The following is a 27,156-nucleotide window of genomic DNA, read 5'->3' as shown; positions in this document are numbered from 1 at the left end:
GATTACAATGATGTAAAGACCCATGAGTTAAAGTGCAACCTTTTATGTAAGAAGAAAAAAAAGCCACCTGAAAATATGTGTAAAATGTGTTTTAGCCTGCAACAATGAACTCTTTCAAAACAATGCTGTCACTGTTTCAGTACTTTAAAGTGACACAGTGATTTTCAAGTATTAATAAGCATCCAGGGGGAGCTAGGGAGTAGCAATTTTGCTTTTTCTAATGGTATATAAGGAAATACGAATACAGAGAAAAGTAGTATAAATGACTAATTCTTATTTCGGGACTGAGGCTTTTTTGCTAGGAACTTTTGATGAGAAACTGGTCAGCCATTCTGAGAGTGGTGGAAAGCCTGTCAAGGTCACTGCCAAGGACAAGAGAGTCAATTAGTATGCAGATCAGAGCCAAGGAGTTCAAAGGTATTGTTCCAATTCAATCACATTAGCCAGGCCAGTAATGAACAAACGGCATGACCTTAATCAGGGAGCCTGAACCACTCATTGAAGGGAAGTATGTGTGTCTGTGTATGTACTGGGGGGACAGGAGGAGGGATTAGGGTGGCAAAAAGGATGTGGTTTCTTTTGTTGTTGTTGTGTTTTGGCTTAGGATTTTTTTTTTTTTTTATTTTTTTATTTTTAAAGGGACAGCAAGCCCAGTTTGCTTAATTAGCCACCAGTAATGGAAACTTAGTTCTGGATGCCTGTATTCTGAAGTACAAAATTGCTTTTGTTTTGGGGTGGTAACTGAAAAAGGCTCAAATGGACAGGTGGCTTGAATATTTTAATAGAATGCATTCAGTTATATGCTAAAGGGTATGCAGGAGGAGGGAGATAACCTGATGTAAAACACCAAACCAAATTTTGCAATTACAGTTTCTCTCACACTGTGCTAATTTTCTTAAGTCTATATGCAAGGAAAATTCTGGGTGGGTTTTTTTTTTCCCCTTAGACATAACATAAAGTAAGCCACGCTCAAGTTAATAATGGAAAGAATATTTATTTAGAACAAAAGGTATTCTTCAGCACTTTCAAATATTGCACCATATATATTTTAGATATCCACATTGCTAAGTTGTTTCATACACTCAGCACAATACACAATGCACGTTTCAGTGTACTCGATTTAGTACAGTCAAAAAGCAGCATTCTGTGTTATATTCATGCTAACAAATGCCTGCTCTGTTATAAACTTACGAAATATCTCTCTCTGCTATTTTTCATGTATACATATACGCATTGAAATACTTTTACAGAACTGTGTGCATACTGATGACAAAATAAGAAAATGACAGGACATATCTGTACTCATTTATATATTGTAATGTCTGCATGTTTCTGTAAAGTGTTTTTTGAATGCATACTTAGGACTCCATTGAAATTTCTATGTAAATCAGGACTATGCTCTGTTTTTTTAAACTATTTGGTAACTGTTTTTTATAAACTGAATTTGGTAGCCAAATATATTAAAATAACTCTTCAAAAGGTAACATTTTTCTATATTTGAATACTGGAAATTGTAAACACATACTTTCTGCATGTGGAAAGATAAAAAAGCCCACTCCACAAGAAATCAATATTACGTATTGAAATTGTGAATGATGTTGAAAATATATTCACATGGTTTACCTACAAGTTATTATTTTGTGTTTATATATACAATAACTTATAAGTTACCTGTACCTCTCTGTGTAACATTTGCTCAACAATTACTTCAGCTGGAGCAGATTATCAAAGAAAGCTGCAGGCTTCATTGGGGAAACTGTTTGTAGAGATCACTTCATTTCTCTATAAATGAATCACGATAGGCAACTAAGAATTTAGGAATCAAGGGGGGGTGTTTTTTTTTCACTCTCTTCCTCTCTCTTTTTTACTGGGGAGGTAGTTCATCATATCTCACTAAAACGGAAGATGCATAACAGAAAAGAAACTATTCTAGGCTATGAAGCACCCTAGGGGTTCATGAATGTTGGGGGAGGAACACTGATTATACAATGCAATAACATATTGAGACACTATTTCAGTTTTACACTTGGTATCAAGTAAATACAGGATATCTCACCCATGAAGGGTGATTATCTTTCATAAAGGGAGGAAATGAGTTATTAAGGTCTTTCTCAGGAGCAAAACAAGGATAAGAATCTTTATTAATGTAAGAAACAATCTGGTTTGTTTTTGTTTTTTGTTTTGGGTTTTGATTTTTTTTTTTTTTTAATTTTCCCTGCAGTAATGTACTTCCTTTTTAGCAAACATCTAGGGGTTTTTGTCTTTAAATTGTCTATAGCTCAGAATTGAACACACATCAGTTTTAGCTGACACCACTGCACTGCTTGAGAATATTGTTATAATAAATGTGCTCATTTTTATCTAGATCACAATTAATAACATTTTTAAGCAGGCAATGTCTATCTAGTCCCATAAAAACACTTGTAAAGTATTTGATATTTTATTTGAGAATATTAAAAGATTGTTTAAAAATAAACATATAACAGCAGAGCAGAATTTTCATATGATTATTCAGATAGTCAATAGGTCCTCTTTGATCATATTATCATGATGCTTCTGCTGGATTTCAGTCTAAGACAGGCATATTTTTTCCTGTCTCTCTCTTTCTCCGTCTCTCTGCCTCTCTCTCCCCCCCCCCCCACAAGGTCATAGATTTTTTTAAATGAGGACTAGAAGTTCCAAGTACAAGATTAAGTAAGTTCTAACAGTGTTATAAAAGTAAGTGCTTTTTTCTATAATAAAAGGTGTTTAAAAGGTTCGCTACAGCTTTAAACAGAATTACAATTTACTTCTTTCAAGTGTCCAGGCCATAAATTCTTCTCAATTCCCTCTCTCTCTCCCCTTGTCGGAATTAATGAGATCAGATTTGATCAGGGCAGTGATGTGTTCAGAGCCAAATCACACAACAGCGCGCGTGCGGTAATGGAATTTGCATCTAATGCATACATAAATCAAACATCTTTCTGGACATTTTCATATGCATAATGTCATTTCATCCAGTTCTCTCTGTGCAGAGGGGGAGATTTTTCTCTCTGAGAGAATGACTTTCTTTAATGCTTTCATTTTATTTTCGCTGACTACAATCCCCAAGAATGCGCTCGGTCGGAGAATCTTTCGGGGCGCGGTTGACAGTTCCTTTTCCAAGAGGGGTCCTTCACATTTATCATGCCTCTTCCTCGGGGGCTTTGTTATGCAAATGTGGCTGAAATTGATAATTCCAAAGTGCTTCATTTCGGTTCCTTGGCGGTTGGAGATGGTAGATAAAAAGAAACTGACAAGACACACTGATTGCCCTCAATGCTTGTAACTCTCTTGCTAACAAGGCTCGATATTGTTAAAAATTCCTATTGTTATCAGGGTGGCAGTTCCATTATGCAGGCCTTGCAAATTTCTCATTTGAATATTAACCCTTAATCACCCTGCTCCCCTCCCCCTCCCCAGCCCCAAATCAGTTGCCGTCGAATGGGTCAGAACACAAACCAGTAAATTATTGCCCTATTATTATTGCAAAGTGTGCTGTAGGGGTTTTTTTTGTTGTTATTGTTTGGGTTTATTTTATTTTTTTAAACTACCTCTACTAATCATTTTTCAATGAGATTTTTTTACCTTAAAAAAATGCTTTAAGAAAACAGGTCTAGCAGAGACAGAGAGAACTGGGTTGCTTCAAGTTAGGGTTGGGACAATATTTACATGGAAATATCTGTTTGCAGAAGTCAAATTCAGTAGCTCCTGGAGAGTGGAGAAGTTTCATTATTTTTAACTTGTATGTGCTTGCACTTTATGTTCTAACTTAGGTAGGCCTCAGGGAGGGGATAGCGTGTCTTTATATACCATAGTTACACAACATTTTTAGCTGTCTGTCCTACCAACTGCAATATCCCTATCTCAGGCTAGGCAGCAACTGACATCCAGCCTATAGACAGGTGACTAAAATAAAGGAGTAGAGAAAAAGGGAACTTGAAAACTACAAGGATTTCTGAAGCTGTGGTTTTTTAACCTTGAAGGACTCATGACTATACTTCCACACTTAGGCACTTCGTATATTGACACATTTCACTTACATATCTATAAAATTCTGTTAATAAGTGGAAGGGGAAGGAGTGATTCAGGGACCTGATGCTATCACTGCCGTGGTTCACGGGAGCTTTGCCAGTATCTTCAGCAATCACCGCATCAGGCCCTGGAAATAACATACAACCAGGCAATGGCAAGTTCAAGCTAAGGATTAGGTCACATTGCAAAAAAGCATGACTGGTTGCTAACTGATTTACTCATTGATTAATGAAATTGTGATGTCTGGAATTTCAAATATCCCTCTAACATTGCCCCATGTGTGTGTGTCTGTAAAAGGTGAATTCTTTCCCACTAAGCACATGCCTTCAGGCTCATATTACAATTACAGGTTAATTTTAGTTTGTCATTTTTCTGGGGACACCTGACATAGTTCCAAAGTAAATCTTGATGTGATAAAGGTAAGTACTGCTGATGCTGGGGGGAAGTGGAGAAGGGAGGAACCGGTGCTATAAAATGAAGCATAGTTCACTGCTAGCACCAGGCAGCTGCAAGAATATAATATTTCTCTACAATTACAAAGAAGCTGCATCTCAACCAGCTCATGTCAAAGGAACGTCAAAGTTTCCACTTTCTTAGTTCTGAAGTCTTGCAGAGCTGTGTCTGCCAAATTACAGTATATAAAAAAGATACTTGCACAATAGTAACCTCTTTTATATTGGAATATTTCTCTTCCTCTATTAAAAAAAAAATAAAATAAAGAAACCACAAACAAACAAAAAAAGAAATAAGAAACAAAAAACCCCAACCCTCTCATGTTATTGTAGGATCTCCTGGGAAGCTCTTAGTTCTTTCTTTCATTTATAGGTGTGATGGCAAATTAGATCCATGGCAGGAAACAGTAATAATGCCCACTGTAGAGCGGTGTGAGTTACAACCGTTAAGTTTCCCATGCCGGTGCTTTTTCTTTCAATTATCTGAAAACACCCTGTTAATTTTTAATGTGTTTGTACCCTCATTCTGTTACCAAAACCGATACCTTTCCCCCATTCTTACTTCAGAAATAGATTTCACTAAACCTGGCTGCCATAAACTCATTATATGATTCTATCATTTATTCTGTCCATTAGAGTAACCAGTGTTACTGCTTTTCCCCTCACTTGAGTCTGTCAAGTACTGTTGTTTATGCTCAGTTGTATTAATATCTCTGGTTGTATTATGGTTGTGCACTCAAAATTGTTAATACAATCTAAACTTGGCAATAGTGACTGCATCAGCTATCAATAACCAAAAAGTCTCATGCAACTTGTAAGTATTAATAAGAGTCAATAATTGCCTAAATATAATTAACGTCTTCTGCTTGCTATAAAGAATCACCAGTGGTGCTGATGGCTTTAAAAAGATCCCCCTTTTCAGAATCAGACAGCGTGCCTATATTGTGAACAAGAGAATTAAAGATTTGACAGTATAATTTTGGATGTTTCCTATTTTAAGGTATCCTTGGCAATGAATCTTCTGTAACCTGGCTAGATAATGTTATCTGCTCTCTTTAGGTAGAAGAGGGCTTAAAAGTTGATTTTTCTTTCACTGCTTGTTTTCTGTGGATTTTCAAAAGGATTTTCTGTTTTTCTGTAACAAGAAAACCTGTTAGGTAATTTGTGACCACAGAATTAAAGCAATACAGCTAAACTAATATATATGCAATGGCTTCATTACGCATAAGAGCAGGCACTCTTTACTTTGCAGCCCAAAACACACAAAGCACCCATTAGAATGAAGAGGCCTGTGATGTCTCTTCATGTGCGGAGTGTAAAGGTACATGAATGTCCTTGCTTGTTGGCATTTAATTTACCAGTTGCCTCTGTAGTGGAGCCTTGGCAGATTCAGCTTGAATCTGAAAGACAGGCTGTCATACTGAGAGTCTGCTGCCTACTGCTGAAATTGAGAGGCTTGGCAGATATGCAAACAGTAACTGGGTTTGAGTTGTTTTGATTACAAGTTAAACAGAAAGTCATTGGCAGGGCCAATATAAATCTGCTGAGGTTTTTTGGCAAAATCTGTGGAGGTATTTCTATAGATTCTGCAGAATTCTGGAGCACCTTGATTTCACATCAGAGAGTGTCCACCTCTGAACCCATTCTGCAGATAAATGTGTCAGAAATGTGAGTGAACACGTTTAACTTGCTGAGAGCTTCCAGACTAAAAAATATAAAGCACATTAACAACATGCTATACCACACCACCTTTGTACAGTTGTTAAATTATGGAACCTAATGTTTCATTCAAGTTCAGGTGGATTTTTGGAGAAGTAAGAGAAGTTACAAACAGCTGAAACAGGAGGGCAAAATAGATTTTAATGAAACTTCCAGGTGAATAAATAAAAAAACCCCTGGATTGGACCAGGTCCTGAATTCAGCTGTGTTGGTAGAAATGCAGAGATATTTCACCAACACATTTTTTTATGACATTAATTGAGATTTTCTGAAGTTGCTCTCTTTCTGGCACAAAGCGCTTTAACAGTGGTTCGGGCTGGCACAATTCAGTCTGTAACTGGCTTTTTTCTCCCATTCTTCAACAACTTTGCCTGAAACATCACATTTGACCAAACATCCAGACCTGATAAAATCCAAATACTGATCCCAAATTTATTTCCTTACAGAGTTCATTTGTCTCCTTGCCTAATCTGCAATGCTGAGTTGATAAAAGTAACCCAAACCGACACTGTATAAGCAAAAAAAGGAGTCTGTACACTTTAACTACATGCGCTTTTACAATGCAACCTCTGCTTGATTCCAGCTTAGTGTTTTGAACACTAACACATCCTTTACTAAAATTGCCTTGCAATTTTAAGGCAAAACCATGTTAATTTTGGAGGGAGGGAAAAGAATACATATAATTGTCGCTCCTATTGTTTCTGTCTGACTGGCTGTAGACAGATTTCTGCAAGGCTGGCTAGCAACAATACATTGATTTACAGAAGCAGGAATATCTCCACAATTTCAAGGGCTAAGACACCTTTATTTGAAAAATGAGAATCTGCAAAATGTGGCAAAGTTCTTGGAAAGAACCCAAATCTTTTTATTTCTTTTTTTTTTTTTCCTTTTCCACTTGTATCAGCTACTTTGCCTATTACAGCTTTTGCGGGGTGGGGGTGGAGGGGAAGAGGAACCACAACAAAAAAATCCACTCCTGAATTTGCAGAAGTTATTATATAGTTCATGCTAAATTTTACAAGAATATAATTTGGAAAAATTTATTAGACTATAAGGATCGTTACCTAAATGCTCTTTATTTCCACATCTGGCAAACTGAAGCAGCACATTATTTTCCTGAGACAAGTAAAGGTTTGTTTTCTTTCCAGTAATTTCTGGAAATTACCCCACTGATTTTCTCTTTCTCATATTGAACGTCTCTTTCCCTTGAGCAAATGGAATAAAAGAGTTTGTATGAATGGGCCATATTGCACTCCAGATAACAGAAAACGGTAACATTTTAGGAATCTCATTTTCAGATCCAGGTTGAAAAGATACACTGGCTTTTTGCCTCCTTTTGCTGCCTTTTACTGTTCTATGTACTTCTCTTAAAAAAAGTGAATTTGGGAACCTTTAAACTGCATGCTCTCCCAATACTGCAACCTGATGCAAATTTTTAGAGAATGCTTCAAATGTAAAATCTCTCTGAAAGTGATATACTTTATTACCGTTCTTTCTTGTAATACAAACATTTCAGTGCAGCTCAGATCTTATTTTTCAAAATACACATGATTTTGATATATGGACAACAGGAGAATATGTATTTTAGATATAATGCCATAAGTGCTTAAAAGTTATTTCTGAGCTGATTTAACATGGAAAATCTCCAGGTAGATTAATTTTATAGGCTGCTTTTATGGGTGTAACATTTCGAGATGAGAAAGCCATGCTTCTGAAATTTAGTTTCGGCAGATTTCATTGGCATCTCCAACTCCATATTTTATTACCTCAAAGTTTAAATTTAATCTCATTTTTTTTCCTGATTTTTACTTAATTCCTTACTGAAATGACTGGGGCTGTATTTTTGTGCTCAGGTTCTGTTGCTTCTATTGCTGTCTCATTATTTACATATCCAAGGAAAAAAAAATATTACAATAGAGGTACTTAAATAACTATGCTTAGAAATTACAAGACCTGTAATGTCGATTTTTACTGGAGCAGGCAGCTATAGACAGAGGTTAAGCACATGTCCCCCAAAAGCCTTTTTCCAAGTGCCTGAGTTAATTCACAGCGGTAAGAGCAAGCTGCCCTGAAACCAGTTGCTCTATTGTGGTGAAGGCAGAGCTTGAAACTGCAGTCCTTGCTCAGGCAAAACTTCTGACAGAACCGTGACTTTTTAAAGAAACGCCTCTTTCTAACATTGCCAACAGGGGCTGTGTTGCAGTAAAAGGAGAATGTGGGCTGTATAGAAGAAGCATGTTTAGTGATGTTTCTGTATGACTCTTAATATGGATTCAGCACACACTTCATAGATGTGTATAGCCAATGTCTATGACAATAGTACACATTTGCGTATTGTGTACATTTTTGTTTTTCTGAAATATATTCCAGAATGCATCGCAACTCCATATGAAAAGTGGCTTTTATGTGTGTGTTAAGAATGCTTTATGAATCTGAATGCCTCAGCCATTTGGTTTGTAGTTAGTTGTTATTTTTTCCTTTGACTGTACAGCAGAGATAGTCTGTATTCTGGCCTGATGGCCTGCAAAATCGCTAAAAAGGAGGAATGTGTTTTTAGATTTCAGGAGTGCAGGTGAGGGGAAAGAAAAAGCAAGCATTTTAAATCAGAAAATGTGTGTGTGTTGTGCATGTCTTTGTGCATGTGTGTGTACCCCCTTTAGGAAATTCACAAACAGTTTGAGGCTATGGTCTCAGTTTTTATGACTGAGTTACATACCTTAAAAAATTGGTCTCACTAATATATATGCTCAGAAACTCTCAACTATTGTGGTGCCTGCTATGATAAAATTCTCTGGGAGAGAATGGCAGAGATACAAAACACTAAAGAATGATGATTTCCTCACTACCAGTACGATTGCATAAATTAGGTGTGCATAAGTTCCCAATGATTTATAGCACTTGAAACTTACAAAAAATGATTACATTTGATGTTTCCTTAGAAAATACAAAAAAGCTGATGCTTATTCACAGAATGGATAAAAGGATCAGGAGCTAAACTCAGATTATAGCAGCTATGTTGTAGAGATCTTTGTATACCTTTTGTAGAAATTATATTCTGCAAATTTTCCTTGAAGACGTATTTCATTAGCCAAACTTGCATATATTGTTTGTTAATTTGGAACAAAAAACCCTTTTAGTTTTCCTGATCTTGCCCTTCTCACTGTTAGCCTATTAGTTGAAGTGGCATTTTATCGATTAGATATTTAATAAAAATATTCTTCTATATTTGCTCAAATATTTAACTGTTTGCATGGTAACTGGTGTAAAGGCCCCTAAGAATGGTACAACTGAAATAGGAGAATGCAGAAATGTATTGGCTATGACAAGAAGTAATTGCTTTTCCTCAAAGGATCAGATGTGGTATAGTTGTTTGAAAAACAATCTAAACAACATTTTGTTCACCATTGATTTTAAAAGCATTAAAATTATTTTTTATGCAGCTACACTCATTAAGCTTTTATGTATACCGTGTAGGGTGAATAGTTAAGAAGCAATATAGCATTCTGCAGTAAAATATAGTTTTCCAGTTGTCAGAAGAAATAAAATACATAGATTTGGAATGTTTGTTTCTTGTAGAAGATTGTGATATTTGCCATGTTAATTACAATCCAAATAAAGCTATTTTATTTGTGTATCTTAAACAGTCTTGTAGCTGTAGATGACTAATACAACTGTTATTGAAAGTGTTGTGTTTGGAGGTTGTGTGTTCATGCTGATGAGAAACAATCATCAGCCACATATATCCCAACAATTCTTGCATTTTAAAACTAAACCTGGACTTAGAAATCAGTGTTCTGAAGTCCCATTGCAATTTTTAACCTCAATAAGCAGAATGAGAGTGCCATTCTGTGCAATTTTGTTCTGTACTCCCTTTAGTTTCTCATGTTAATATCTGCATTTCAAAACAAACTAGTTCTTCTAGTTAACGGTTTATTAAGAAAAAGTATCTATCTGGATTATTAGCAGTAGACTAGTGCCCAAGGGAAGGAAACTTATTTAGTTATTACTCATAAGAGCATAACCTTTTATTTTGTGTCTCAAAAATGAAGAGAGGAGTATGTGTACAGTACAACAACATGTCATCAGAGAGAATAATGCATATAAAAGTGAATTCCTGTTATTGTGTTCAGGTGTGTTTGTGAATAAAAAATGGAATTTTGAAAAGTCAATTAAAATGCATTTAAACTCTTTAACACCAGAATTCTTTAACGTGAAAATTTTTGCTAGACAGTTTGTCAGTACTGCTGTAAGCACTGTGCTGTGATCATAACTAGTTTCCTCCATCTATGACTGTTAGATGGCTCAGAAATGCATTTCAGCTTCCTGTTCCAAAAGAGGAGACTACTCTTGAAAACATGGAAGTACTTATAAAGTAAATAAGCTTTAATTAAATATCATTGTCTCACATTAATCTTTATAGTTATTTATGGAAATAAAAGTGGATATTCAATTTGTTTTGATTATGCATGAATTTTAACAGAAGCGTTTATTGTATATTGCTGTGTTCTTCAAGATATTTATATATAAGCCATTAAGAAGTTTCCTTATTAATGTGAAATAAGAATGACTCATTTATGTTGTATATAAATAGATTGACATTTAGAAAAATTAAGTATGATTTTTAAGAAAAAACAATCCATATCTGGCTGGTGTAACTTTCCCTTTCAGTCTGAAATCCCACTTATTTTCAGAGTTAACTATGAAGGGAAATACAGAATGTTTCTACTGTTAAATAAGTATTTTTCTGGCACCTGCTGATTTCAGGGATCTTTTGCCCCACAAGTCAAGATACACTCATATCCTAAACCAGGTCTTTATGGTGGGTCTGTGTGTACGTGCACAAGAGGGATCAGAGCCACATACTTAAATGCTATTTTCATAATATCTTAGACACAATCTCCAAGCAAGAGGATATTTTTACCCTCATTAAGTTTCACTCAGCTTTACCAGCTTCACATAGAATTTTGTGATGACCAACTCAGGAAAGTCCCACCAAAGTCTACCTCTGTACTAGGGCACAGTGCCAGGGTGCATCCCACTTCATCAGACTCTTGCAGTTCTTATCAACAGGTCCTCTGCTTTTGGCAGAGCAAAATTAATTCACTTTTGGTAAAAATACACCCTCTAGTGCTGAGCTAATCACGTCCCGTATGCTAATTATTGCTGAAAACCGGGGAGGAAAACGGTGGTCTTTCCAGCTCCTCAGTATTGAAGAACAGTTTATGTTCTTACCTCTGGCAATCTAGTGAGGAAGGCAGTTTTAATGACAAACAAGGAGGTAAACCATAATCTCTGTAATGATGAAGTTCAGCCTGACGTGGTTGGAGGATGCTTGTCCCCAGTGCAGTAAACTCTCGTGGTTTTTTAGCTGTGCTGTAAGACACAGTTTGCCACTACACTATGGCCTTGCATTTGCAGGAGATGTCAGAGAGTGTTTAAATAATGCGTAATGGCGTGTTGCTCTTTCATCACCTTGGGAAGTGGCTCTCCCCTGTGACAGTCATTATATGCTCAGTGCTGAACCTTAGAAAACACTTTTAATCCTGTCTGGTTTGCCCACACAGCAAGGCCAATGTATACATTCATCACAGAAGCATTATCCCAATGTATAACATCACATGTAGTGCTGAAACCTGAACAAGCTGCACCAGTACAGACCCTGGGAAACATCCACAGCAGAGGCAGAGCTACGGGCAGCTCCATCAGGGTAGAGAATAGTCCCAGGAGTGGAGGGCAGAGGCCCTAGCAAATCCTCGCACAGTCCAGTCGTCTACTCTGCAAACGATGTGGAGGGAGAGGAATAAACAAGAGAAGTGAAACAACAAATAAAAGGAAGGACATCATAGCGGATTTTTTTTTTCATAAGGAGAAAACAGAGAAGCAGCATTCCTCTCATTCTTTCACATAAAATTTCCATTATAGTTATAGGAAAAGAATAGGGGCTGAAAGTTAGGTGCTTTTTGATGGCTGTTCATGCCATCACACCATGTATGATCAGGATCCCAGACTTCTCAACCAGTCCGCAGAAAGGTGCAGGTTTTAATGCTGGTGTTCCGAATTATACTACGGAAGCTCTACTGAATATGTAGGAATCCTCGACACTGCCAGAAGGTGAACAACAGTGGAAGTAGTGTCTTACTGGGCAGGCCTTCAATGACTACATTCCTCTCAGAGTCCCTCCCTTTCTTTCTCTTAATAGAAAGTAGAAAGCTGGCACTGGGGATGTTGGCTATGCAGTGACTCGGTTGAGAGTGTCAAAGCCACAGGGCACAAGTGTGCTCTCCACAGGTGTGGGAGGAACTTAAAGAATTCTTTTCGGAAGCTGGGGAGACCAAATCTAAAATTTCATCTACATATCCCAGGCTATAGAGCTTCCTTGGATGAATTCTTGCTTCAAAACTAACAGCTGTGGTTGGATAAGTTGAATAAGATATGTATCATCTTATTCAATTGTCCAGTAACACTTTTACTAGTTGTAGTGGGGGAGAATCCATCTTAAACCTTACTGAACTGTTTCAATGCTGTTAAAACTGTGCATCTGATTTATAGCTTTAGTCTTTAGCTATTGATTTTTGCAATTTTTTTTTTTTTTAACAATGGATAAAGATTCCCCAAGTATTAAGTTCCTATTATCTCTAAAGACATGTCTAAACCATAATCAAGTTATCTCTTCCATTTCTCTAAACTGAATAGTTGTTTATGTCTTTCACTCTAAGTCCTGTTCTCCAATCCCTTAGTTGCTCTAAAATCTTTCCTGCTCCAAAGTCTTTTGAACAATTCTAGAACTGGTCTCACTGCTATTAGAAACACACGCAACTTTTCTACTGTGTGTTCCCTTGTTTATTCATCTAAGGACCAAGCTAGTCCTTTTAGCTACAATGTCACACATTAAACTCATGAGCAGCAGATGAAAGGGATTAATGGATCTAGGAGTCAATTTTTAAAAGTTTACACCAGAGTGAATGCTATTATGAAAGCCTTTAATGAGAATGAATCTGTGCAAATATCACTGACAGCACCTCTGCAGCATTTGTTTTACAGTAGAGATGGTTGCATGTTAAATGTCTTTTGGCAAGGGACTTAAGGATTCTACTGGGACCAATATAACATCTACCTTTTGTTACTCTATTCCTTGAGAAATTATATTGTTTCCTACTTGAGTAAGTCTATCAAAACCTGCCCTTGCTCTGAAAATGTGTTATTTTGTTAACACTCATTTTCAATCTTTCTAAACTTGCCAGTAAAATATATTTCAATGGGCTTGTTCAATTTGGTATGAACACATCCAAGAGAATAGTTACTGGTGGCTAGAAAAAAGAGTAAAAACAGAAGCTGAAAGTTGCCCTAAAAATATGCAGATATGAAACTGAAAATTGTGATTATTTGCCATAATATCTTCTCTAAATTATAACCAACTGGTTCTATTACAGATGGTATTTCCCACTGTAAGTGAAACTCTCTGAGGAGTAGTGATAGCTCAGGGAAAGTATAAGGAGGAGGGGGTGAAAGAAGCACAGTCAAGAGGATGTGGTGAGAGGAAATGATGAAAGGCCATAATAACATAGCAGGAAACAGCAGAACATGTGGCAAGCATACTGAGGACTGCATGCATTTTATGTGTCAAATTACCTCCAAAGAGGTTCTTTGGAATTTTAAGCATAGTAAGAAAGTAGATTGCAAAGCTCACAGGACCTAATTATGTGGGACAAATTAATCTGCAAGACCTTCATAATCTGTCTAAAGATGTGGTTGTAGTAGTAAGTTAATGAGCAGGTTATTATGAGTGAGTGTCTGAAATTCCAGTTGTGCCACACGTAAAAGAGCTTATGTGCAATAAACAGAAAACTGCTGGAGATCTTAGTGCATACCTGAAACAGCATAGTGACAGAAGGGAGATAAGAGGAAAGAGTTCAGTGGTGGTTCATTTGGGCAAAATGTGCTCAAATGTATGTGAAGACTGGTGGCAAGCATTATAGACTTATAGTTTAAGAAAGAATAATCAGCAAATTCTATATCATCATAATAAAATACATTTTCCATTGCTTAGATGGCTCATCTGTTACCTCTAAATACTGCAAGATGTTTACAAGACCACAGCAGAACTGAGATCTAAGAGCAGTATAAACAGACACCATACCTGCAATGGTACCCTTTAGTTGGGAACCAACTGGCACGACAAGTGGATCATAAGCAAAATCAATAGCTTGTCTTTTGTGAGAAATTTCAGTTGGATGGGAATAAAGGTGTCTGTGAGACAGACTTAGCAGGGACCTTCACAATACTGTTTGTCTTTTTGCTGTCAAGAAATGTAGAAGAGTAGAAAAAAGAGCTGTGAGATGATGGTTGCTTCACAGAGCCAGAGTCGAAGGTCTGCAGCCATTGTGCAGAACCTGGGAGGGACACAATGCTGCCTGAATCACAAGTTTATACTTGTTGTCTTTTGGAAATAATTGGGAAAGTGGTGAAGTAGGTTTTATGTACCCTTTGCTATCCCTATTGATAGTGGTAGATTACCACCAATGTTTTTTTCAGCTAGTTTAAGTAGTAGGACCCTGTGTAATCCAGCCACTCTGAGAAGGCATGCTGGGGATCAGGTTAAATTAGTTTTTCAGTGTTTATTTAGCCCAAGCTAGCTTAAAACAGATATTGTTCTGGTTTTGGCACTTCAGAAGCATGACAGGATATTGAAAGGAATACCAAAAATCTTTCTCATGGTACTATATATTCATACATTGGTGAAAGAAGAAGGAAGGTGATGGAATGGTTGTAAAAATATTAAAATTAAGTACCTTACAGATTATATACTAGGAAATCTGATTCTTACCTCAAACTGAAAAAGTATTAATAGCAAACTTTACATCATTAGACCTTAGACCAGTGATCAAGCCAATCTTCTGCATGGAGGAAGCATTTAGTTTGTTTGAAGTTATCTTTAATTGCAAGTACAGTGAAAGTTAGTTGAAAATTTCTGGTTTCATTGTATCTGTCTTTTCTTTGCTTTCCACTACCTATTTTTACTGTTTCCGTTAGTTCATGCAACTCAAGACGTGACTGAAATGTGGTCCTTCAGTAACTCTAAGAAATTTTTATCTGCTGGGTCAAGATGATTAGCCAGCTTGGTCTAAGAAATAAGTAGTTTGTAATTCAGCCTGAAACACTGTTACATCTCCAGAAAAGCTCAGACGGCATACTCTTTGAAGAAAAAATTCCAGAAAATACAGGGACTGATCCCCAGCATTAGTCCCTGTCTGGCTTGAAGTGTGGTAGTGAATACAGTCCTTTTTATAATTAAAATGATTTCCTCTTGAACAACAAATTATAGGTTTGTGTGAAGCAGTCCTGTCCAAAGGAGAGGATATATCTTGAGAGGTGGACTGTAGTAATATTTTTGCCTCTAATTTTAATTAGTTTTAAAAATACAGTTGGACATAATTGCCTTAGAGACTATTTGTACGGTGTTTAACAATGTACCACTGGTTCAGAAAAATGAGAACAAAATGTTCTTTGTTCAAACAAACAAAGTGTTAATGCTTATTCCAGCTATTGATTGTCTTCAGTGATCGCACTTTGGTGCGTTGCCACAGAACTGCCTGTCAGCTGCGGAGGCATCATTTTGAGCTTTTTTATCTGGTTTTAAAATTAATGTTTATAGGAAGCGTGCTTGCACTCAAAATGTAAATAGGAATTTTACTGGAGCTCTTAAACCTCTTACAGTGTCAGTGTACAGTAACTGTAAACTATGCACCTGTAGTTACAGGTGTTGGCCTTTCTGCTGTGAGGCCTTCTACTGAAGACAGATTTGGTTTAAAATAAGCAGCTAGTATTTTTGCATTGTCATATTATATCCGAAATTCTAAAATGTGTCTAAAATATTTGGACATTTTTATAATGTGTGAACACACACATATATATATATCAAGTTTCTTGTCTTTAATTTCTTAAAGTGGCATTCGATTGGCTGACAATCCAGAAAGATATTATTTGATAATTTTTTTAATGTTAAAAAAATTTAAATTGTGTGGGATATAAAAAGATGCATTTAGTGAATCTGTGAAGCTCTACACAGCAGGATTTCCAATAAGTATAATAGCAGTATGAATGTACGAACCCAAATGTACTTCAGTCAATTGCACAAGAAAGTTAGTAAATAAAAATGGAAGCTGTTTCTTTGAGTGAATATTGGAAATGATGCTCTCTTGTGTAGAGAGCCCTAGTGCATGTGAAACCCTATGTGCTTTTTACATAATATGCCTCTCTAGTTAACATATAACATAAAGTGTCACAGATCTTTTAGAGCTTGGTTCACTATGAAAGAAACACAGCCATCTGTAGTGTGAAAGTTTATGACTCAATTGTCCACACCTTACAAAGTGATTCAGCAAAGACATATCTGGGCCGTGGAAACTTTTCCTTCCCTTATTCCATTAGTTCTTGCTTTGAAAGAATAAAAAGATCTTTGAGATGCTGTATGCATTTTAACTCTTGCATAGTAAGACAGTGTGCGGATTTAAGCATGTGCTTTTAATTATTATTATTATTATTTTTGCTTCCCAGGGCCATTTCCTGCTTCTGAATAATATTTTGAAATTTCAAATGTGGATTAATAAAATGTGAAAAATGACAAGTCATTTTCAAAGTGATGGGCGTATGGATAGATTAGATTAGACATAAATCTGGACAATCCGTTGGAAAAATGTTGTTATACAAAATGAGACTTCTGCAATTACTTCTAGTCCAGTTGTGACCCATTTTGTAGAGGTTATGCAGTGCTATTTCTTAGCTTTCTTTTTGTTACAAATGCAAAAGCACTATGTAAAGCCTCCACCAGTATCTCATCCTCATCTCCTCATATAAACTGTGAGCTAGTGTCCAAAATCATTAAGCTTGGTATTACGGATAACATTCCCTTTCTTTCTTTCTCTCTCTCTATCTGTATATATAAAATGCGTAACTTCCATTTGATGACAGGCCAACCTAACTCAGCTTTACTTCATATTTGTTGCGGGCAAATGTCATTCCTATGGATACGTCCAATAGACTAGCTGATATACAGCAACTGCAAGGACTTCTTCGTTTGCCCTCTTTATTTAGTGTTCTTGCTAAGCTTGGCTGTGTCAATTTAGGATTCCCTGCATTTTTTCCTTTTCTTATTTCTTTTTTGATTGGGGTGGATCCACACCTGACATTGTGAGCATCTGAGCTTCAGTAACTTTAAGTCCCACTTCAAGTCTTACTCAGTTCTAACACTTCCTGACAGATTGGGGCAACCCTGTTAAATACCCTTGGAGAACTGGTAAATCTTTTTGCCCTTCATGATAGCTGCTAAGTAGAAGGAGCTGAATGCACATCTAGCCTCACTTTGGAAATCACCTTGCTTCAGGAACATGCTATTTCTCTCATTTTATATTAAATCTTTGCCAAAATCCAACAGTTTCAGATGAGCCAATTTTCTGAGATAGAAGAGCAAGAAAAAGTCAAAGGTATTCCTCTTTTTCTTTTCTGGGTGTTTTTACTCTTGGCATTCTGTTCATGGAGAGATCTTTGTTGCCAACATGTCTGCTGCTTCTCCATCTCTCACCCTTCAGGTTTCTTAAAATAGCTAAGAACACAGAGCATCTAAGCCCGATTAACACACTTACTGGGAAAAAGGGTCTGTATGAAGATAAAAAATATATATTTATACTGTAAGCCCTGCAGCCTGGCTTCCTGCCCACGTTTGGGCATCTGTGCTGTCTCTGGGTACCTCAACTGACACATGGATGCCAGATCCAAAGAGGAAGATATAAAGGGCACTGCTGGTTCAATGCTGAGCCCATGAACACAGTGCAGTATCTTTGAGAGGTGGGGTTTGCCACCATTAGAGTCTGTTCATTATCACAGGCCTCTAGAGGATAGGGTTCAGTCTTTTATTGTCTGAAATGAAAACTTCTTTCATAATACATACTGCCACTTCAAGCAGAATTCATTAATTCTTTTCATTCTCTCACTGCAGATAGTCTGGAGTATGTTTTGAGGTGAGCACATCTCCAAGTGTTAATCCAAAGGAAGACATGTAGGGCATGGCAAAAGATAGATTTGATGTGTTAAATTATCATCTAAGTTCTGTATTTAGAGTTAGTACTGAACTCATGGAAATAAAAACTGAAAGTTTCAGAAGGGAGCATAGCAATTCCTCAGGTCCAAGCACAGAATGCAAATTCTCCTCCCAAGGAAGGGAATGGATTTTGAGAAGGCAAAATTCAGATTGGAAGAAAGAATGCTAACATATGAATGAAGAGAAAAGATAGGAGGACAAATTCTTGATACACATAAGCTTCGGAAAAGTATAGGAAGTTTGGAAGGTTGAAGGAAAAGTAACTGAATTCAGGATCCAAGATGTGTGGTTTTTCATTTCTCTGAACTACTTCTGTCTTCTCCTTTTGAAATTTTAATAGATTTTACAAAGGATTTTATTTATGGTCAACAGAGTTCAATATTAAGCAAGAAGCAAAGAGAAGTTCTTTCCAGATGAAGTATAACTAACCTCTCTGATTGTCTTAACAGACAGTTATGAAGCCCTCAACAGCAAATGACACTGTGCCAGAAACATTTCTAATAGTACTGCTTTGCCCTTGCCCATCCCTTACTACCTGGAAACACTTGGCAACCAAGGCTTTTGGACTTCACAGGGTTTATGCAACACAGAACTGGAGAAACATAAAGACTGTCAGCTCCAGAGATATTTTTATCATCTCTGCAGGATTCAAGGATATGCAAAGAGAAGTTAGCAGTTTTATGTTTCTGAGTTAGAAACCAGTCCTGCACTGGCTGAAGAGCTTGTTGAACTTGTGCAGTGCAGAGGGTACAGGCTAGGTGGGTTGTGCCATCTGCTTAGAAAGAAAAGGCAAGGGAGAATTTCAGCAGCTGTTTGTTGAGTCAGATACTCATCCCTGATGGTGCCACGGTGGCAGATTACTGCCAAAGAAATGCATCCCCTGTTGCTTAATAGACCTGACCTGGATGTTATAAAGTTACACCTGCTGGAAACAAGCCTTATGATGTACTGCTCATAAAATGCCAGTGATTCTAGTAGAGAAATGTCCTGAAATCAGCATGTTGAGTTCATCCTTGTTTCTCTTTGTAGCTAATAGCAATATAGCAGGAGGCAGCAGGAATATATCCCAGCTAATTCTACAAGGTGATTAGGGCCTGAGCATGAGGCTCCATACTATAGCCAAGTTTTCCCAGAGTATGCTCAGTTTTGTTGGGTATGACATACTGCATGTGAGTCACTCGTATTCTGCATGAGTCATATGTTGAAGTGTGAAAGCAATGCTGTATCTCTGCCGTTGTTACCCGTTGCTCAGCTGCTGCCATACCACATAGCTCAAGCCAATTGAGCTCACCTTCCCAGTTTGAGCCAGCTCTCATCAGCTGCCTGAGCCCTTTAAATGTGTTCCAAGATGTTGCCCAACATATAGTTAAAGTGAATGCCATATGTGTTTGGATTTGGGCTTTGAGTTATGAGTCTGTGGATTAGAACCTCCAAGCACTCTTCTGAAAGGATTGTAAAGTGTCCGGAAAGCCAGTAGGCATCTTTAATATTTATTTTAAAAAGTAAAATAATTTCAGTAGCCTTTTATAATACACACATCTGTAGCACTAGGTAGCTAAAGTGTGTTTGTCTTCCTTGTACACCCAACATTGTAAGACTACAACACTGTTGTGTATTTGGTGGATTGCTTAAAGATCAAGTGAACCAAGAAAGGTTCACACCTTCAAAGTTTGAGAAACTCTGGTGCAGTCATACCCTGGGTGTCACTAGACAAACATGAAATATCCATTGCGTACTGAGGTGAGGTTTTCTTTCGCTGATGAAAAAATACACCTTCAGTTTATAAGTGAGTGTCAAGAAGTTGCAGACTTGATTTTGCAGCCATCAAGCTGTTCCCTGCTGTGGCTGTGGTCATCGCATAGCAGCCTTAGTTATTTGTGACATAGAAATTTTGTTCCAGTTACGTGGTAATTAATGCTTCTGGATTAAATCTGTTTAACAAAGAATACAAAGCAGACTACAGTTACGTTATACCTGTCATTTCTAAGTGTCCAGTGATCCTCCAACATTGCATGATTCATGGAGCTGAAAGAAATGATTTGCCTAAAAAATTATTAGTGCTCATTCTGCCTGCAGAACCCCTTAATTCCTGTTACACATGTCAGCATATTATGACTGGGAGCTGTCAAATACTAATGACTAAAATTTTATTTTTCTGTCTTTTCATGCTGCACTTGAGAACTATATGTTGGGAATAATTCCCTAGCTAAATTTCTTCAAATGGTAAACTCAACCATTTGTGCTCTCTCTCTGTTTCTTTCTAAATTTGTGTTTACATTAATGTCTTTCTCTTTCCATTTGTTTCTCTAAAAGAAAAAAAAAATAAAATTGATTTTCTTCCCAGAACCACTGTCCATTTGAAAAAACATAATTTGAGTTGACAGCAGACAGATTCAATGGAAAAATAGTTTGGAGATATATCTGGAGAAGAAGGAGGAAGAGGCAAGGTTAGTAGGAAACAAAATGCACAAAAAACTCTTACCATTTCATGTGGTTAAATAACCTTGACACTGGAAAATATTTTTGCCATCCTCCTTGAAACAGGAATTTGTTGACACAATGTTCAATAATAGAGATACAGGACTAATGTTAACATACTGCAAATACTGCACCAAATAGTATCTATTGATCCACCTGTTATTATGCTCGTTACTGAAATGCTGTATGTAAAGCAAAGGAAACCAGTTTCCAATTTAAGTCATTAATAGATTGGTTTTGAAATTTATGTTGCACATGTCCAACAAATCAAGAATAAAAGCATGTGAAAGGCTGTGTAGTCCATATTGAATTACTCATTCTTTCCACAGTAAAAGCCTTTAGCTAGAGATTGACCAAAGAATTTTAAATATCTCATTATATATGTCATTGTTCAAAGTGTCCCTAAATGGGATTAAACAATAGTCACCCAAGAGTTTCCTGCAATGTCTGTTCCCTCCCCCTTGCCCCCCTTCCCCTCCTCACCTTGACTTAAATTAAGGCTAATGATATGTTTTCAGTGTAAGGTGAAAGAAGGATTTTCCTTGAATGACTTTCCAACATTTTCAAATCTAATTCATCATAATTACTTCTATCATATGATTACTTATTTCATCTCATTTTCTTAGAGGATTTAACTCTAAAACACACATGTTTGATATGGACTTAATGACCATTTTATAAACTGAAACCAAATTCACCTACAAATTTCTGTTTGTGCTCAGAATTAAAAATAATGCCAGGACTATTTTTCAAAGAATAATAGATTGTTCTGAACTACTGTTTTTCTGCTTGTGTATACTGGTTTGTCTTGGTTGCTAATTCTTCAGTGAAAGGTAGAAGACAGCCTCATGGGCTGCAGGGGAGAGGGAGGAAAGGGGACAGCAGAAGGAACAGTGGAGAGAGGCTATTTTTGGATAAATGATTAGTTTTGAGTACCAACTCAATAATAATACACATTTTTAAGCAAAAGCTCTATTTAAAAAAAAAAAAAAATCTCCTTTCCTAATCATATGTAAAAAATAGCTGCACAACCATAGGCATAGTAACACTAAATTCATTATAAGGAGGGAAGAAGCAAATAGTTTTGGTTTCTCACCAAAAAAAAAAAGTCGGGATAATTAAGGTAGCGAACATATTGCGCTGCTATATTGGTTCAGTCACCTGATCTGTCTCTCCGATTACTATTTGCACGATATACATGGTTTTGACGGGCTTGTGATAGACTGCTGTCTGAAATTCTTTAGTCTGGGTCTCCTGTTTGGCAGTGCAGCAGACTTTGCTATTTTGGGTTTTTGAAACGAAGCCATACTCTGGGAGGATAAGAGATAGCTGTGACTTTGTACTGACTCATCAGTATGAAGGGAAGCCAGGTAAACTTAAAACCAACAATGGTCCTGTTTCTGCTGTCACTTGTGCAGATGTGCAGCAGAAGTTATCCCACTGAAATCTGTGCTGTTACATCTGCATGCATGTCTGGACATACACCTGAGAATCAGGCCTAAATAGTTTCAGTTTCAGGATACTTACTGAAACAGTAAGAAGAAAAGAAGCATTTAAGCCTCCAGAAGGTATCTGGGGAAACATGACCTTTCTGAGGCTTTGTTTCAGGAGGTCAAACTGGTGAAGTCCTACTCTTAAGACGGTCTGTGTTGTTGCGTTAAGGAATGGCTTTATCACAGGAAGTGCTGAGTCTGTCTTTGGCCTATGTAGAAGGAGAGAAATTTGTTAACCACTTACTCACAACTCAAGCCTCTCTGTTCCTAGATCACAAGTAATAGTGAGGAAGACTGAGTTTTATTAAATTAAAAAGAAAAAAAATATTAAAAATCTGATTTAGTATGAGGAGTAAGGATGTGAAGAATAGCTCAAATAATACAAAATACATACGCTTTATTCAAATCTATATTTTACTGTAGTTATTTGCTCTCTGACTTTCACTAAGAGGAACATAGATTTCCTCTTAGTGATCTTGGCTATATAGGTTGTGTATAATTCTCCAGAGCTCAGGCAGGACTGAAGGATGGAAATGCAAAAAGAGGGAGAACTCAGGGCAAAAGAGCCTTGACCCTATGGCCTTACTAGCTGTCTCTGTAGGTATTTCCTCAAAACTTTCTTCGCTATGTGACTAAAGAATGAAAACTGACTGACTGGCGTTCTATGCATGGGTTTGGAGAGGTGTACTGTTGAAGGCAGATAGCATGTAGAAGTAGGATCTGCCAGTTCCCTGTTGTTTTCATTTGCAGGAACATATCAGGTATTTCATCTGTACTGCATTTTTTTTTTTCATCCAGAGCATTACAAGAGTGTTTTAAAAACTTAACTTACCTAGGATTTTTTCTTAGCAGATGAAGAATAAATCTACAGCTAAAAGGGCAAGTGCACTCTAGGTTGAGCAAGACCAATTGTGAAAATGCCCTGTGAAGTGACTCTTTTCATAGCCTGTTTTTAATCCATGTTTGCCACCAAAGAAAAGAGCATATCATCACAGCCTGCTTCTTGCTCACATCAGAGAAGCCTGTAAGCAATCAAAGTAAGCTCCCCCACCCCTTAAATAGAAAAACAGAAAGATTGTTGCAGGATTTTTCTGACAAACAGGAATAAAAGACTTCCAAAGGCTGTTCCTATAAGGCTGGGTTATTCCTTTACTCCTATAGACTCCCTGGGATTTCCTTTGCAATTTACAAAGAAAGGTATTAGAACCCAAACCAGCTTACACAGATTGTTATCAAAACAAAAACAATGGGAAAAGAAAAACAACAACAACCAGAAAAACCCCAAACCACACAGATTTTATACTGTATATTCCCCAAATCAACTGTGAATAAAATTGGTGATTCTGTTTTGTAGGAGACACAATTTGCTATCTGTGAATGTGTAGGGCAACTGCCTTGCGTTTCTGAAATGCCTGCAAAAATGGAAAGATTCACAGATTTTGCAATGAATGTTTCTCAGAATTTGCATGAGAGTGTGTAATTTGCCTCTTGTTAATCGTTATTTTCCTTCTTAAAATATTTCAGTCGAGTAACAGCAATGACAGTATGACGTGGATTAGCTTTACATATTTGTTTACATTTAGAATTTGTATTGCAGTCAAGCGTAGAAGCTCTCCTCAGAGACTGATATCTATTCACTGCCTCCAGTGCAAATTGCTGAGGGCTTTTGTCCTGATTTGGTTCTTGCAGCAGAGCTACTCTCACACTTGGGGTTCTCTGCTGGATGGGAGCTCAGGTGATCTGGCAGCTCAGGTCTGGGACTCCATACCTGAGAGACTTTATAGGAGCTGGTCCTCAAAGGCTGCAGTGCAGCAAAGATTTACATGTGTTCTGAACACCCTATCTGAGTTCAAACTAATCTTTGCAGGATTAAGATCCTGAAATTTAAGTGACTAACTCATGCAGCATGAATGGCAAATAATCTATATAACCAGTCCATAAGCAACCTAATAGATGAAAGCTCTTGCTCCTAGCCTATGGAATGATGTAACAAACACAGAAGAAGACTGGCTTCAGTTCACAAAGAATGATTCACTAGTTGTTAACAAAATGGGGGCAAAGGAGTACAGGGTGGCTATGAGGGTGTGGAGAAACAAATTCTTAGTAAATAGTTTCATTTGCTCAAATATTTCTTTGTGGTTCGGGTGTAATTATCTGCATGGCATTCAGAGTCATAGAGAGGCTGTGCTACAGAAGAAAACGTGTGCATGTAAGCTCCCAGGGCAGTAAGCAAATCTGTGAAGAAATCATAGTCCTAATGCAAAATTTATAGGAGCTTCTTTACAAGTAGGTAATAGTGGACAAATTCCTTAGGACCAAAGATGAGTTAAAGGAAGATGTCATGCAGGAGGATACTGTAGAAAACAACTCATGAGTTGCTGCCCCATGTGACAGACCCAGAGGCAGCTCCAGAGCCATTAACACAAGTGCTTGGGGAGTTTGACAAGGAAAAAGATTCTGACACTGGAATAATATCTGCCAACACTTGGCATCTGTGTCCTGTGATGTCCAACCATCCTCCATGGGTACTGACTCCACTGCTGAAAAAAGGAGGAAAGGGAGAGTGATAGCAGAGAATTATCATTTCTCATATGAACTGCTACTTTTCACAGAAATTTAAAATTGAAACTTGAAAATGCAAACTGTTTTGGCTACGCATATTTGCAATTTTTATTTACAAAATAAGGAAGTATCAAAATGTGTATTTGAATAATATTCTGGGAACATATGATTTTATAGGTATAACATAGTAAGTGGCAATAATCATTGAAATGGTATTTTTGCAGGTCCCAGGCTTCACAAAGCATACGTGACCTGATCCTGTGCTATCACTAGTTGCTAGTTTCCAGGGTGAAAATTATTATTTAAGCAAAGTGTTTGGTTTTCATACACGTTTTTCCTGTTTGCGGTCAGATCGATAACCTGGACATCAGACAAAACATAGTAGTAAGTAAGAACTAAATCTGGCAGTTCCTATGCAGACTTCATTGGTATTTGGGAAACAGGCAGGATTAGAAGCAATATCCATTTTGAGAAGTGGCTTTTCAGCTGAGGCGCTGCAAACAGTTGAAGCTTGGACACTGCTCAGTATTCTGTAAAACTTCACTTACTTACAAGCAATACCCCAAAACCATTGGAAATCTGATCACCTGGCAGTTTGAAAATTGCAAACTTTGTTTTTGAGTATGTTGGCTATTTGAAATCTTGGTCCAGCACTTAATTCCAGTATCAAAATTTTTCTGGATAGTTTTTCTACTGCTGCTGAATGGCACCCTATGAACTCCCTGAGGGACAGGACTGGGTGTTGTGGCCATGGTTTCTGATAGAGTGAAAGACTGGTCTAGCAGGTCCAACTCCTACAGAGTTTTGGTTGAGCATATAATTTCATAAGCTCGTTGTGCTAATATTGTTTGTGAAAAACAACAAAAATGCCTGTAAATATCCTTTGATCTGATCTGCAGGTTTTATCTGAACTTACATATGAATGCCCCTGCAGCAGCAACATTTGTCCAGCTCTTGTCATCGCAGCGGGATACGGCCTGAAAAAAAGGGAATATGCAGTAGTCATCCTCTTCTAAGCCAGCGTCTTCTTTGCACCTTACATTTTGAAAATGACCCCCCCTAACTCCCAAATCATTTGTCTTATTTGTTGCTCTTGTGACACTGCAAGAGCTCCCCATTCATTGTGGCTGCAATTATCGTTATGGCTGAACCACCAGCACTGGAAGTAAGAGTTTGGCCCTTGAGAATAGAAAGCTATAGCCTCTAGCATGTTGTTCCAGTCCACTGGCGTCTTAACTAGACAGGGTTAGTTTTAGCATAAAATCCATATTCCTAACCTTATGGAGAAGGAAGGCAGGTTCTGCTTTCTTTTTCCTTTTATCGAAAACATCAAGCAGCTCAACACAAAGTTCATGAGATTAAAGAATGTTTTTCTGTCGGCTTTTTGCCTATGCATCTGTGTCGTTTACCTGTACCCTGCGAAGGGTGCGGTTCACTCTGTAACAGCAAGAGGTAGTGAGAGAATAACCCTATCCTGAGAATAAACTGAATAATTTATTATTTAAATGAGATTTTGTGAGGTAAAACAATGAATCCAGTACAGCCCCCTTCTGAGTTTTAAACGTTGTTTCTTCGAAGGCATAAATTTGCTTTGCAAAGGTTTCTTGATCTACTATAGACGGTATTCCTACTTATGCTTCATGGTGACAAAACCTAAAGAGGGAGTCAGATGTGTGCTCTACAGTACTTGAGAATTTAAGTTAAATCTGTAATTTTTCCCCCTGCATTTCCTCAGAGAAATTAGCTATTCTATTCACTGCATAAATTTTCAGGTTTTGCTAGCACGACACTCAGGGTGTTGAATTTTTTATGACAAAAATGCTGTAATAATTGTTGAACAGATGTAAGTGTTGGAGAGTGGGCTCTGGCAGACCTCATGAAACCTCTATTAGCAATTTAACCCTGTCGTTACTTGAATGAAATGGAAGCGGAAAAGGATAGAGTTTTGAACTGTTTCATTCAGGCATTCACAAGCGGTTTCCAGGTGGAGGTAAATGGCCTGTAATTAGACATATTCCTAATGAAAGCAGAGATTAAAAAAAAAAATTAATGAGCACTAACTCCTTATTACAGCACTATTATGACTTTCAACTGTGATATGTGGAGCTAAGAATAATTCTGATGGAGATATCCCAGTCCAGTGATCTGTGCTGTCTGAAATGTTCATAGGACCTAATCCTCCAGTTTTAGGTCGGTCTCTGTAATACACCTCGCCTTCACTGCAGCTGAATTAGAAAATGATGACAAGACAAAAACTTTATGTCCAAGAAACTGAAGAAGCTTTAGATTTTCCACACCTGCCATA

The 27,156-nt window shown here is 37.3% G+C and overlaps 1 long non-coding RNA gene across 1 annotated transcript in view; it reads left to right on the top strand.

Annotated features, from left to right (window-relative positions):
• The first annotated feature begins 226 nt into the window (after positions 1 to 226).
• Positions 227 to 27,156, top strand: part of LOC115607248 — a 43,523-nt gene continuing 16,593 nt past the window's right edge. The window contains exon 1 of the long non-coding RNA XR_003991151.1: positions 227 to 417. This is a non-coding gene — a long non-coding RNA (uncharacterized LOC115607248). The remainder of the gene's footprint in view (positions 418 to 27,156) is intronic.

The sequence above is a fragment of the Strigops habroptila genome, chromosome 4 (genome assembly GCF_004027225.2).
Source record: "Strigops habroptila isolate Jane chromosome 4, bStrHab1.2.pri, whole genome shotgun sequence".
Classification (NCBI taxonomy): domain Eukaryota; kingdom Metazoa; phylum Chordata; class Aves; order Psittaciformes; family Psittacidae; genus Strigops; species Strigops habroptila.
Note: the sequence above shows the minus strand (reverse complement) of the source record. Positions and strands in the feature narration are given on the sequence as shown.